We start from the raw sequence: 15,808 nt of genomic DNA on the forward strand, positions 1-15,808 counted from the left end.
TGGCCTGGTTTGCTCGAGCTTTTCCCACACAGCTTGGTCACCGAACTAAGTCTTACATTTGCTTGAAATGCACGCTTTTAACACGTAGCTTAATCACCGAACTAAGTCTTATATCCGATTGAAAAACGCAACAGAAGTCACTCTCCAACCTTTATAGTTACTTTGGAGCACTTGATGAAAGACAAAAGGCAAATATTGTTACGTGCGAGGAGTTTTTATACTCTTGTGTTTAAGGAGGACGCATCAAGTTGGGAATCCGAACGACAAATTAGAGCTTAACCTCATTATCCTCGACTGACACGAGCACAGTCGTGGTACAATAATTACACAGTAATTGATGGTTAAAACTGCTGATCTCTTAGGTCTTACATTAAGTCCAAGTTGCTGTCGAAATTGTGTAAAATATTTCTTTTGTACATCCGCAGTAAAGAATGTTAAAATTGTTGATGAATCACATTACTTTGTGTACTTGTGCGAATTGATTTTGTAAGATAAGCGTTTTTCAGATTGTTTGAGGTTGCACGCGTAGTTTGAGTTTTGTGACGACAGCTTGTTTTAAAAGAAGTAAGGGATATATCACGCGATTGCAGAAGCAAGTATACCGCTCGATAGTTCGAGATCGCTGAGCTTTTGCTTTTTATAATTTAAAAATGAACTCTTTGTTTTGCAGTAATAAATATTAAGTATATAACACGGGATGTCACAGCTGAATTTGATGTGATTATTTAATATGTTGATGGCATCAAATAAAATTAAAAAAATGGAAATTTAGAAACAAAATTAGATTTTGTACGAACCATGTACCAAAACTGACACCATGTTAATAGCATGAATTTTTATCTATGAGCCAAGGTCGATTTGGCAGTCTTATTTTGTCATTCGATATACGCAATACCGTTCAAGATTAATGGCTATACAACGTAGTCGGCACACGCATGGAGAACGTTTGTTACATTTTTGTCCAATTTTAGTGTGTATGTGACGGTCAATCTTGAAAGCGATCATGTACATCGAATCACGAAATAAGACCCCAGTTGTCTTATCTCGTTATTCGATGTACGCTATACCGTTCGAGATTAATTGTTATACAACCTAGTTGGTGCATGCGTGGAGGACGTTTGTTACGTTTTTGTCAAATTTTAGCATGCATGTGACGGTCAATCTCGAAAGCGATCACGTATATCGTATAAAGAAATAAGACCCCAGGTGGACAAAGGAGCTCCCCAAAATTGAAAGTGTTACTATTTATATTCCCCCCAGAAAACGAATCATAAGTGATTCTTACCATATGGTGTTAAAAAAATTGTTATCAACATATTTCGTTAACAATACAAAAAATTTCGTTTTTCAACCAAATATAAATGTATTCCAATTCCTTGGCTTATCTAAAGTTAAGAAGATCTTATTTAACTTTTTTTAAAATCCATTAGTTTCCCGCAAACAATTGGCCAAGTTTAAAAAAAATTTGTTTCTTAAGAATTTCAGTGACATATTATACAATGGTTACTTCACGTTTTGTTTGCAAACTGGTACTTATGTTAAAGTAATTAGCATTTTGCATAGAAAATTTTTTTTTGTCCGTCTTATTAAGTTTTAAAATATATCGACATGTATTTCTTTTTTTTTCTAAAAAATAAAACTTCAAAATAAAAAGCACCTTAAAGTTTCTTTATTGTTTATAATTATATATATATATATATATATATATATATATATATATACTTCCTGTGTATATGACGTTACAATTACAAGGTAAATAACATTTTTTTGTTTTTTCACGATAAGAGTAAAAATGAATATTTCTTCTCCAAACTCTTAGGAAAATTTAGATGTGGTATTATGTTGATAGAGTTTATGTTTGAACAAATTTTATTTAGGCGTTTCCGTACTATTTCAGGTTAGGTGAATGTTTGTTACTTTTTTCAAATCGCTGTATCTTGAAAAATTTTTAATTAATTATGATGTTACACATCTTATTTTTTTCGTAAGTAATCGTAACATACACATGTTTAATGTATGCTTTACAAAGTCACCTATGCACGGCGTTTTCCGAAGCTATCAAAAACCGTGACTTTAAGGTACTGTATCTTTTACAATTTTTAATTTGTAGAAAAAAAAAAAAATACGTGTTGGTTATTTTTAAAACTCTACAAGACGGACTAAATAGAAAAAAAAACTTTTATGCATGATTCCCATTGTTAAACCTTGTAATTTAACAATACGTTAACCATGACCAGCTAAATATATTTAATTTATAACCAGGGAACTTTAGACATACGGAGTTCTTACTGCATACAATACGTTTAATCAATGCCTTTATATATAATGAACCTAAGCGCCTGGATATACACGTGTTAAATACATATAAAACTCCACCCCTTTAAGGTTTACAGGATACAAATCAGATACATTTAGCAGGTAATTCTTAATGTATCGTTAAAAAACAAAGTTCTATGAATATGCTCAGCACTGGTTGGCTGTCATAACGTTCAATAATAATTGCTCAAAAAGCAGTGAAAATCCGCAAAAACGCAGTTGCAAAATTTAGTGAACTTTTGCTGAGGACTAATAGGTTACCATAAAGAGTTAGAATTTATCTTGTACTTATTTTTCAGTTAGGAATAATTTTATACGATATTAGTACACACTTAAGTAATTGTATATACATTTAAGTAGTTTTTGAATATCTATTTTTCAAAATGAATTTTGGAAATTCTAGTTTGATTGGCTCATTAAACATAAATAAAAACTTATTCATTGTACAGTCGTTCAGAAAAAAGAGCTTTCGTACGGTTTGAGATGAAAATAAAGAAAAAAAAGAAATAAAAACAAAATAAGGAAGAAATTTTGAAGGAAAACATTGTTCAATAAATCACTAAGAACCAAATTATGTTTTTTAATAAAAAACATTTCTTATGTATATTGTACTTACCAAGTGAATTTACAAATAAATGATAAAAAGTATAAGAATCAGTCGAAAGTTCTTATTTTCAAACCCTCGCTGTCCTTCATGTGTTGAATTCTTATCCTTGTTCCGCTATATTGTATTTATCATTCTTAATTTCCAAAATCTGACAATGTATACGAAGTCAGCGACCCGAAAAATCCACGTGTATCAAGTTTTCAGCTTAACTTTTTGTCTTAAACGGCATAAGTAATTTATTTTGAATAAGGGCAGTTTACCAAAAGAGGTTGTTTTAATAAAAATACAAATATTGGTCAACTGCGCGTGTTATGCAATATGCAAAAACATTTTTTTGTTAACTTTCAACAAATTTCAAAATTTTCAGAATAATAACTTACTATAAAAAACATAGTTTGAACCCCTTAAATATAGGGGATGTAATCCTGACTGTAAAGTTTTTCTTAAGTTATAAGTGCTTTTTGATGGGAACAATTTTCATAGGATTTTTTCGAAAAATATTGAGTTTAACAAAAAATATTACAGAAAATGTGTTTTATGGATGAAAACTTAAGGGTAGATCTCACCCCCTAGAAATCATTTTCCACCGATAAAAAGTACGTGTCATTTATTTTTTGATTCTCTACCACTATTTGAAGTTTTATTTAAATCGGTGAATGTGAGTAGGTTTACTTGTAAGATTCATTTCATCGTTTGAGATTATTGCTGTTGCAGTATTGCACAATCTACTGTTTTGTAAATACTGACTTGAATTTAACTACGACTCAGAATATATACCCTCCTTCTTGTGACTTTTTTTATAATCGATATTATCTTATTATCATGGCTTGGATTTCCTGCCGATCTTTCAGTCATGAGTAAGTTCGATCCACCAGCTCATTTGGATCGTCCCAGTGTACATAATCCACTTACTGCTGCGTTGGTTTATCAGTTTTATAGTAAGGTAACAATGATCCATCCTTTTTATTGCTACTGGAATCAAGCATCAGAGCTATAATTGCATTGAATTTATTACTTTCATGCGTTTTAATAGGTCAATTCTTGCTCAATCGCTTGTGATGTGCACTTACAGTTTCCAGAAAAACATATTATCTACCCAAATCATCTTAAGTGATACAATATGTATCATGGTACTTTATCACGAGTAGTTCCATTATAGGAAATCTTATCTCATTTATTCCAACTCCATTGCTATCTAAATTTGTGGGTGAATTTTCAAACTTGTACTTTCCATTTTCTTTTTGGAGCCTATATACCAAATCTGATAAATTTTTCTGTTTTTCATCAACTATTTGTAAGTATGTGTTATTGAACATTTTTTTATAATCATTATCCGTCTGGTTTGGAATGGTGATATTTGTATTATCATAATCCCTGAGATTTTTATTATTGTCACATTGACTGATAGCAGATTCAAACATCATATCTTTATTACCGCTGTATTTTATTTCATTTGTTTGATGGACAGCTTTGATACTGGAGCATTATTAAGATAGTTATAAATCATGAAATAACTCTTTTTATTCCCTTTCTCTGTTTGCGTCATAGTTTGCTGTAGAAGATCGGTGATTAGTTTAAAAGTACCATTAAGTACTCTTTCAACCTTATCTTTTCTGAATTTTAATAATCTACATTTCTTTTTTGGACGGCAACTCTTGCCTTTATCAGCTGATGAAGAACGTTTTTTTCTTTCTTGTACATGTTGACACTCACTCTGTGATGAGGTAAGTGGTGTTGGACGTACTTTCCTGGTTCTCCAGAGTTCAGTATATTTTAGGAATTAGCTAACATCTCTGGATGGAGCTTTTCTTACAGGTGAGCCTACTCCGGAAGCTGAGTTGGCCTGCACCTTGCATTTTGGTGTCTACATGTCTCTCGGGGCCCAGTATTCCTGTTTACTCTGATGCTCTGGCCTAACCTCACTTTTGTACACTTAGATAATGTCTTCCCTGTAGCACTACACTGATGTTAACTGTTTTTCGACTTAGTTACCGTCATTCTTGTATCTGTGCCACTGTTTCTCATCTCGTGCTTCTAGTGGTGAGGTTCTTGACGCCGCTGGAGCTTGTGCTTAAGGCTGTGACTGGATGTGGGAATCATCGTCCCGGTTGTTGCTATAAATCTGCATGAGGCTGCGCTGCAGGTCCCATGTACTGGCTGTGTCTCCATGCTTGAGGATGTTCTGTGAATGATGACTTCCTAGGGTTGTGCATACCGAACACCTAGAGATCTTTGCTTGGATAATCTTCTCAGTTCCGTGCACATGCTGCCTTACTGACGGTCAAACTATTTTCATTGATCGTCGGTTATCGGTGACTAGCAAACATACCTACTCTTGCTGCAGCCCGTGGCGCTACCTGCCTTTTTCCTCTACTACCAGTGATTACTGTGTTGCCTGTATGGTCTGTTTTTGATTGTATTGTTTGTTTGTGCTGTCTGCTTCAGTGGCTGTCACAAATACCTTAAGTGCCTATTAAATCCTGACTGACTGAGCTGAAATATATGGATCCTTAAATTTCCTTTTTGAAATTCGTATTTTCTTTATACATTAGGGCGCAAATTTTTGCATAGTTTCAACAAAACTTTTACTTTTAAATTTTACTTAGTACACACAATACTTTACAGAGAGATAGCTGACATATAGTACTTAACCGCATTATTTATTATTAGTATTGTACGTCTTAAATTTTTTATATTTGTACATGGCAGTATCGTTTCTTTTTTAAGACTAGATTGTTTCTGTTATTTATGAAATTGCTTTCACGTAATTTCTGTAAAATCAATACAAGCTATTTGTTTGCAGACTTATCATTTTAACCCTAAATTATACTTTAACTGATATTAACATATGATAATGGCACGAGGAGCTAGGATAGATGAGAGTGGTTTTTTGAAATTGCCTGACCAATTTTCTAATAAAATTGAAGCTGCTATGTGTATTAAATGTAAAAAAATTTTTCAATCTATTTCGCAACGATGATTTGAAAAACACAGGTATTGTCTAATAATTATTTACTTAAAACTTTCAAATTTTGTTAAGATATATGTTTTTAGAGAAAAATGTAATGATAGAGAAAACTATAACAAGAACTAGCCGAATATATTTCACGATATCTCAAATGCAGCTATGTATGTAGACGAGGTAAAATCATTTCTAGTAGACTTTGCAAATTATATGCGTTAACACCTGTTATAATGTTAAATACACATTGTAATCAGTCTAAATGTCCTCATTAACTGTATGCAATTTGTTGGAGAATGTAAAGAAAAATTATATAGAGAGAGAAAAGACTGTAATTTTAAGACATTTGAGGACCTCACGCATAACAGGCTGTACGTGTGTAGTTGAGTATTTAGCCACTTTAATAAAGTCTTTAAAGGTAAAGATAAAAAATCGTAACAGCGTTTGCTTCTAAGCTTTTTTATTGAAAAAAATCATAGTGAATCATGAAATAGATAACTAAACCAATACTTAATAAGACAAAATAAATGACATATAATATTACAGTAGAACATGACTTGAGATGACATTTCATTTACTATCACGTACATCATACACTTGCGTCACGTTTTGGTACGATAAGTTCGTTAAACAAACTTCGTTTTGCTTATACTCTACAAAATAAAAGTTATATCATGTACGGTAGTGCCTATCTGCCATATTCGTTTGCGTTGCATGCATGCAAGTAAAGTTGATTCGTGCGACGCGGTCGCGTGCAATGCATGAAGTATTTTTCAAAAAAAAAATCTTTAATAAATAGTAATACTTCCATTACCAGTGCTGAAACATTATTATTTAATCAAATTTAATTATTTCTAGTAATAATAAAGAAAAAATTGTAGGTATAAAAAAATGTTAAAACTAATAAGTACTTTGTGCTTTGCATGTGACCGTGTTGCATGCACGCATGCATGTAAGTAAAGTTGATGATAAAATGATATGGCATATTAATTGGTATAATTTCCAAATGGAATCATAAATAATTGGTGTAATTCTAACAGAATATTTGACTTTTTTAAGGCGTCCTACGGATCAATACAATAAATAACCACACATGAAAATTAGATTAATCTCAAACTTATTGTTGAGTCGACTTAAATGGGCTTGATTTATTCACTAAAATTAATTGATTGAAAATGAATCACCTTTCGTCGTACTTTTGTATAAATAAGTTACTAATAGATTACAATTGTTAAAAATGACTTTGAAGTATATTGATTTGCAGACACAGCTCTTTGAACTAGATCAAATCAATCAACTTTATGGTAGTTTTTTGGCATTTGTTTGAACTGTCTTTAATAGCATTTATTTCAAACTGTATTTTATCAACTCTACACTGAAATTATTGGTGTTAAAAAAAGTATTATAACTGTACTACAAATTACTATATCTCTTAGGAAAACATATTTACACTAACTAGATGACGCAAAATAATACATTTGTAGTGATTTTTTTTTATATTTTAAATAATAATAATTGTTATTATTATTATTATTATTATTATTATTATTATTATTAGTTTGTTGTAGCCCTACAAAAATTGTTACACCGCATAATAAAAGTTACTATGTCTAACATAGTAAAAATTGTGACAGTATAATTTTTGCTACACATGGTAAATTTTATTGTATCGTTTTAAAATGTCTCATATCCTAAAGTAAAATTTGCTATGTGACATTGTAAAATTTCTCATTCAACTGTATTGCTATTTAGAACAGTAAAAATTACTATGTTCGAAAGTAATTTTGTACGATTTTTACAGGTATATACGCCTATTGAGTTTTGAATTTGAGGTTTTACTAATGTAATCATGACGAGAAACATATTTTTTAATCTATCAGAGTTAAAAATTGATACGTGCTGACGATTAACATTAAATCGACTAATTATCCGTTGTTAACACCGTGTTCTACAGAAAACCCTTTGAGTTTTAACTTTATTGTGTGTACAACAAGCAGTACACGCTCCCACATGTACTTTATCCATACTTGCGCAGACATAATATTCCGTGATCTAGTGGTTGCGGAGCCTGATTTGAAAGCTGAAGGATGGAGGTTCAAATCCTAATCGCTGCAAATCTTTTTGGAAATAAAAATATTTTCAAAACACATCAATATCTGTATACTATAAAAAAATATGTACATACATTTAAATCTATGTATAATAATCTTCTGTTTAACATCTATATTTTCTCCCTCTATATGCATATATAAAATAAATTTTTCTTCTTTACTTTAATGTAAAAACTTTTTCCAAGCAAAGTAAAAATTACTATGCCGAATAGCAAATTTTTATATAATCTGGTATTACTGTGTAGCACTGTAATTTTTATAATATGGTGAGTATATCTCAGCTTTCTTATAAAATATAGTAATTTTTATTATAGTTGTAACACTTTTTCTTACACCACTTTTCTTAGTGTAAACATGAAAAACGGTTGGACTACTCATAGAAGCTGCTTACTCGCCTAAAAATTCGTTGAGTTATTATAGAAATCTAATAAATAATTGGACTAATCATTGTTGACACTTGCTCGCCCAAAAAATTAATTTAAGTGTTGCACAGAATTAAACAATAGTTAGACTACTTATGTCTGATGCCAGATCACCAAAGAATTAATGTATGTATTATAAAAAACTAACAAATGGTGTTGGGTTACTCATAGCTAATGCTTACTTGCCTAAAAATTTTATCAATTGTAAAAATCTAAAAAAACCTTGGGTTAAACATTACCAGCGTGAGTTATCCAAGAACTTATTTATTAAATATGAGTATAAAACAATTTAACTTCTCATTTCCGGTGCTGACTCACCCAAAAATTAAGTTAATTATCGTTTAGATAAGTAAAAAATGGTTAGGCTACTCATAATCAGCGTCTGCTTAACCGAGAATTAATTAGTTTATTAAAATGAAAGAACGGATAGTTGGGCTATTTATCGCCCTCGATTGCTCACCTAAAGATAAATTTATTCTTCATACAAAACTAAAAAACAGTTGGACTAATCATTGCTATTACTTGCTCACCAGTAAATAAAACTCTTAAAAAATATACTCTTCATAAGCTACTATTAAGATTTGTAATACTTTTGGTCATTACTTGATGAAGATTCAAATTTTTATTCAAATAAAAATAAGTTTTTATCTATTTACGTACTATAAAGATGATGTACTTCATCTGCATAGCAAGTATGAGTACTTCAAGCTATATACACTGAAATAAATCATCTACGATTGTAGCTGAACAGATTAGCACTACTCACACCACCCTTCTAAAGACTAGCACTAATCGCTAAGCCCGCTCGAAAACTAGCATTATATAACGAGCCCGCTATAAAGCTAGTACTATTTCATTAGGCTGGTCGAAAGCTAGAACTATTCCCTGAATCTGGTCTAAGACTAGCACAACGCATCACACTTGAGTGGAGATTTACACCATGTTATTTCATACATCCCTAGCGAAGAACACGACTCTCTGCGCACTAATGAAGCGTGATACAAGATGCTGTATTTTAATGATTAGTCTGACAGTACGACAATTATACCAGGTCTGATATAACTACTGTATGATTCTTTAATTTCATGAATTTAAATCTTACAATCATTGTTACTCTATGTAAAATTCTTACATTTTATCTAAGAAACGTTTTAATACAACTATTTTGTGGCTATGAATTTATTACAATAGTGAAATTTGATCTTTAAATTATTTTTATGATGTGCGAATTTTGTTGAGATTTCGATTTTTACTATTAGTGTAATAACAGTACGTCAGTTCAGTAAATGATCCATCTCAAAAATGTATTTGGAAAACGTTCTACCTCGAATACATCCTATGATGTTATCTCGAAACAATATTAATGGGCATTCCATCATGTTTATTAGTAAATATTATTAACCGTTAGTGTACATAAACATGAAAGTAAAATTTTTAAGATAAAAACTACATAAATCTTTTTTTTTTTTTAAACATTGTACATTTACTGTTGACATTGTGTTACTTAATAAGTCCTCTTTTTGAACTCATAGATAATAATAATTATCATAACATACTCAATGGTAAAATAATCATAATAAATTAATAATAATAAATATCATGTTTTGTGTAAATTATTAATTAGCAACGCAATTGTTTTTTCGTGATATTCATTTAAAAATTTTCCTTGGGCAAGCAAGCATTGGCGATTAAAAACCCAACTGTACTAAAGTATTATTTATAAATAAAATGTACTCGTGGGCAAGCATCGGTGATGTAACCCCACAGTATTACAGTATTATTTATCAATAAAATGTGCCCTTACGCGAGCAAGCTTTGACAGTAAGCAACCCAACTGTTTTTATTATAGTTAATTGACGAAATGTACCCTCAGCCGAGCAAGCATTGGCGATTAGCAACCTAACAGTTTTTTAGTATCCGCTATACGTTTCTATGGTACTGCCTTCATTGTCATTAAGTTCCTGTATTAAATCTTATGGAGCAAAATAGTTGAAGCTGCTGACGTCGACAACAGTTCTTGACGTTCTCATAAGAATACATGTTAAAGTGACCAGTAGCGTCAAATCATAGGCGCATAGGCAGTAGGAGAGTAACAAAATATGTCCTTGGGCAAGCAAGCATCGGCGATTGTGTAGCAGACTGCATATGGCGTCAATGCATCTGTAGTAGACGAGCCAAGCCAAAATAACCTGGTACACTACTGTAGATAACGTACTTGACTCGTGTGCAAATGGTCGCGAGTTTAAATCTCGAGGAAAAATTTTTTTTTTATTTAGAATTATTCGTAGAACAAAAAATTTAAAGTCATTATAAATAATTTAATTTTTTCGTGTGTGAGCTTTGACGGTAGAGGTAGGTTAAAGGGGACAAGCATAGCCCAGTGAAGGTAAGGAGGTGAGGGGGAAGATAAAATGATAAATTTACTTTCGTCACATGTTTACTCAAGGTCAAAATTCTGAAATTGTTGACTTATTGTAACACATAACGCGCCTCTAGAAGTATAACTTCAAAAAGATGACGAGTTATATAATAAAAAATTTGTCATCTACAAGAAGATACAGAATACCGTAATAACTTATACCATCTTAACTTGAATTATCACTCGCTGGCTAAAATAACTGTCTTCCAATGACCACCTTCATTAATATAATTAAATTATTTTATAATTAAATTTCTTGTTACGTCGAGACACGTATTTTTAGGCCAAGGCTTTCGCCTTATAGCCTGGGATCGATAGCATGGGGACAGGGGAGCACTTACGACTTAGGCCAAATCCGTCGGCTCGCATTCGGTCCTAACTGGGACTTATCCGTCAGCACACGGGGATCTGGGGATTTCGTCTACCCGATCTTAACCGTGTGTTATCGTCCGATAATGCGCGGTTTACTCTAGCTTTGCGTCAGCGGCTTACGGGGGCTCGGAGTTCATCGTAGTCTCGACGGCCGCGATTTCTGAGCGTCTGGAAGAGACGTTAAAATTTCGTTCGCGCCAGCTAACGTAATGTTAGCGATATCGCCCGGCCCGGTGGCGGTTTGTCCAGCTGCGCGCGAGAGTCAGGATTACACACTGAAACTTCGTGCGCAACGATTTGGGGTGAAAGAAAAATAAAATATATAACTTGATGACTTACTTTTTATTGATTTGAATTAGGTGCAACTTGTGCACTGGGAGCAGGGCTTTTCTTCTCTAGGATAAACACTAGAGTTAGGAACCTGATGGGGAACTGAGCTTCGTGCCTGTACGGGCCGCTTTTATACACAATTTCTACGCGCTAAAGAGGGTTCGGCGTGGGGAGATTGGAGGTTACTAATGACTTATGGTCAAACAGGATTAGGCTGAGTGCTTATGAGCCAATTGTACGGCACACATGTAGGCTGCCTTCCCGCGTCCAGCTCTTATCGCGTCAGAAAGAGGGAAAGAAGTTTTGGTATTACTTATCTCTTTCCGTCTATCTTTACACAGGTAAAAAATTGTTATACTCGCTAATTATCCTATTTTGCTCAATCAATTGGTTTGATATCACTGCCCTTATAATTATCTCGGCGAATAAAAAGCTAGTCCCAATTTGAATGGTGAAAATCGGCCTATCCAGTGAAAGATTGCCGGAGGGCATTTAACGTCTCTGGCTTTATTCCTCAATTTTATTGCTAAACCTTATTGTCAATGTATTGAGCGCATTGTTACCAGGGTATGAAGTATCATTGAGTAGCGTGCACCGTTTTCGCGTAAGGTTACTGGATTGCACAATTTGTTGCTGCTTTGTTCGGTTGTTATTTCTGTAGCTGTACCTAAATGCTGTGGTGCGCGTGTGTTATGAATGTTGAATGATGTTTGCACGTGTCGACTGCCTTAAATATTTAATGAACTAGTTATTTTAAAAATTGATATCGTGCACTGCTACTCGACGTTACATTATTATAATTAATCTAAAATCGTCTTAATAATTCTAAAGAACTCGCAATTTACTGAAAGAGTAAAGGTTATTTCGGAATGAGCACACACTAAATCTAAATTGATATGAAATGCTTATTCAAGAAATAAAAATACAGTTATATCAGGAAATTGCTTTTCAATATGTACTAAATATTAAGAGAGTTGGGGTGCGGTTCACTTTACGATAAAAATGTTAAAAAAAAAAAAAATTTATGTTGTAAAGAAACATTGCATGGATGTTATTATCAAACTTGTGTACAATTTCGTCTCCAAATTTTAAGAAAACAATTAACGAAGTTACCTTGTTTCCTTCTCTGAAAAGTTTCAACAAAATCGCATCTGCAGTTATGGAGATATTTGCACAAACGTAGACAAATTTTTTTCTAGCTCGTATGCTACATTCATGCGAAAGACAAGGAAGTACTGAGTACACTGTCTGCCGTCAGCTCGATTCCTTACATGGCACGATGGCTTTTTACAAAATCACCTCTAGAAGCCGTTCTACTTAAAATTATGATTTAAAACTTGGTAAAGGCCTTGATGAGACTTTGTACTTTAATGCTATTTCATTAAAATCTCTAACTTTAAAAACTCAGAGCACACTTTTATCGACAGAATATCAGATTGACTATGCTGTTTACTCTTTATTTTTTATCTCCCATACAAAAAAATTTTTATACTGTTTAATTAGTAATTTTTTTGAAGTGTATTATTCATACATTAATGAGTACTGGTAAGTTAAAAACAAATGCATTTTGGGCTATGTTAGTACAGCATATTCATCACGGCACCTTATTTACATACATCTGCCCTCCTTCACCTCCTCGCGGGAGTGACGCAACTCCCTTAAAAAATTTTACATTAGTTAGTCTTCTAAATCATTAAACTTTTAATTAAATTTTTAATTTTAATTTTCGCGCGTTGATAAAAATAGATGTTAATGTGGTCAAACAGCTGTGCAGCACAAGGTGAAAATAATTTGAGTTATCTCTCAGTATATGCCACTTATTCTGGTTCCTGGGGGTTTTTAAGTGCTATTTACGATGACTCTCTTATTTCTTTCACCCTATATTCTTAATTTTATAGTTATTATATAGTTTATCAAAATAATTATGATAAATTATTAATAAAATTAAATACAAAAATAATGTTAAAAAATTTTTTACTTTACAACTTCCCCATTGCAGTTAATTTGTAAAAATATTTTCACCTATGCTATATTACTGATAAAATCTATTTGATGTCCAAACGAAGCTGTAGTATGAGGAAATAAGTCAGGTAACTTATCAGGTAATATTTCACTTGATCTTTTAGCATACTACATCCGATTTATCACCTGATCATCGTAGACCAGGCAAGTTTTCGTTAGGTAGATAGGTGCAATAAAATAAACAAATGATGCTTTTGAAACGCGATTGAGGCCACTGGAAGAGAATAATAACCTGTGGTTGAAATAGTAGTTAAAAATTTTTATAAACAGAATCTAACTGACATGTATTTTTGTATAAGTATATTTACAAATTTTAACATTCTTATAATCATGTGGCAAGTGTAAGATAAATAAAATGTTTTTTACTCTATCGTTTTTTTCTAAATATTTTTAAATATTTTTAGGATGAAACTACTGTAGAAGATCCAGATCAAAAAGAGTTTGCAAACATGTTAAACATCTTTATAGCAAAAATTTTTATTACTGCTAATATACTTTTTAAGCATATTGAGGACTTATATTTATTAGAATTTATTGTGGCTCAGAAAAACAATACATTTAATTACAAGCCTCCTGGTTGGAAATATTTTTCAACTACCGTTTTAAGAAAACTAGATAATGAAGTTGTTGAAAAAAAAAGAATTGTTGTTCAAAAACACTAACAGTGTTCTACTAGTTAATGGGTAAAAGAACAAAATTATTAACCAAAAGTAGTCGGTGTTTTCTCTTCGCAACGTAAATGTACCACAAACATTCTTGACTTTGTACAATGTTATAACAGAGACAGAAGATGGTAAAAATCTTGCAAGTAAAATTAATGAAGCTGTCAAAGAAGCAAAGGATAAATGTGAAACCAATTTTTTTGGTATAAGAACAGACAATGACGCTAAAATAGTAAGAGGTGCAAAACTTGCTCAAACGATTGATGGTGTTAGTTTACTTCAAACTATTTGTTCCAGTCATAGGGGAAACCTCCTTCTTAAGTCACTAATTGATAACGAGACAGTGATTAAAATTTTTAATATTATACACTATTTCAAGGAATGTGAGGTAGAATCTATTTTAATCAAAAAATGGGGGGACTAAACTGAAATCTTTGGCAGAAACACGGTTTTGTTGTATACGAGATTCGACCTTGAGTATAATTAATAACATTAATTTATTAAGATGTATCTGAACAGAAGAAGACATTGATTTGGATCAAACTGTAGTTAATAATAAATTCAGTGCAAATTTTGAAAGAAAATTATTAAATATAATTTTTTAACTCCAATTTGTAAATTAATAAACATTTGTCAATGTCCAGAAAGCAATGTTGCAGATTCTACAGAACTGTGGCTTCAGCTAACACCATCTTCAGATAAACACCAGCGCATATTGCGTGCCAAACAAGATGAAGCTATATGGCCTGTAGCTTATGCTGCAAACTTGCTTCACCACTAGTACGAAGGTATAAACCTTGATAACGCTCAATAAATCGTTGCAGATGATTTTTTAAAAGAAAATATGAGCGAACAAATTAAGCAAGATTATGACACATATCTATTAATTAAAAAACAATTTCGTTTTTATACTGAAGCTTGCAACGACCCTATCACGTATTAGAAATATATTGGAAGAAAATTGTACAACTTGTCATAATTTGTTATAAAAATTATGACCCTACCTGCCTCTTAAGCTTTTCTTAAATCCTTATTTTTAAACTGGCCATATATACACACCTAATTAAGAAATCGTCTTAAGAATATTAAATCTGCATGCTTAGTTAGTATTTACCATTATTTATTACAGGGAATTTGATTTTACCTTTTTCAACCCCAATTTATTGTATATAAGTACCATGAATAATTAATTTTAGAGGTTAAAATATATTGTGTCATCAGTCAATTTTTTAAAGGTACATCAAAAAAAGGTAAAGTTGTTGTGAAAATAACGTATGATCGTAGGACCAGTTTAGAAATATTAGACCGATTTAAATATGTTACGCTTATCACAACCTAGTCAACAACCTGAAAATGACCTTTCCCTTTTTTCTCTGCTTATACCAAATTTCAAATATCGAAAAAATTAATTAATAACTACTTCATATATCTTGACTATTGTATAATACATTAAAACTATTTCATTGAATTTTTTAATAACTTGTGTTCTAATCTAAAAAAAAGCGATTACAGTCATTTTTTCTATGGTTTTTATAGGTGCAAGTTTTGATTGTTTTTAAAAATATTAAATAGTTGGTGAGGTAAC

The sequence above is a fragment of the Copidosoma floridanum genome, unplaced genomic scaffold (assembly GCF_036245765.1).
Source record: "Copidosoma floridanum isolate Cflo_tuat_1 unplaced genomic scaffold, Cflo_Japanese_pri ptg000028l, whole genome shotgun sequence".
NCBI lineage: Eukaryota > Metazoa > Arthropoda > Insecta > Hymenoptera > Encyrtidae > Copidosoma > Copidosoma floridanum.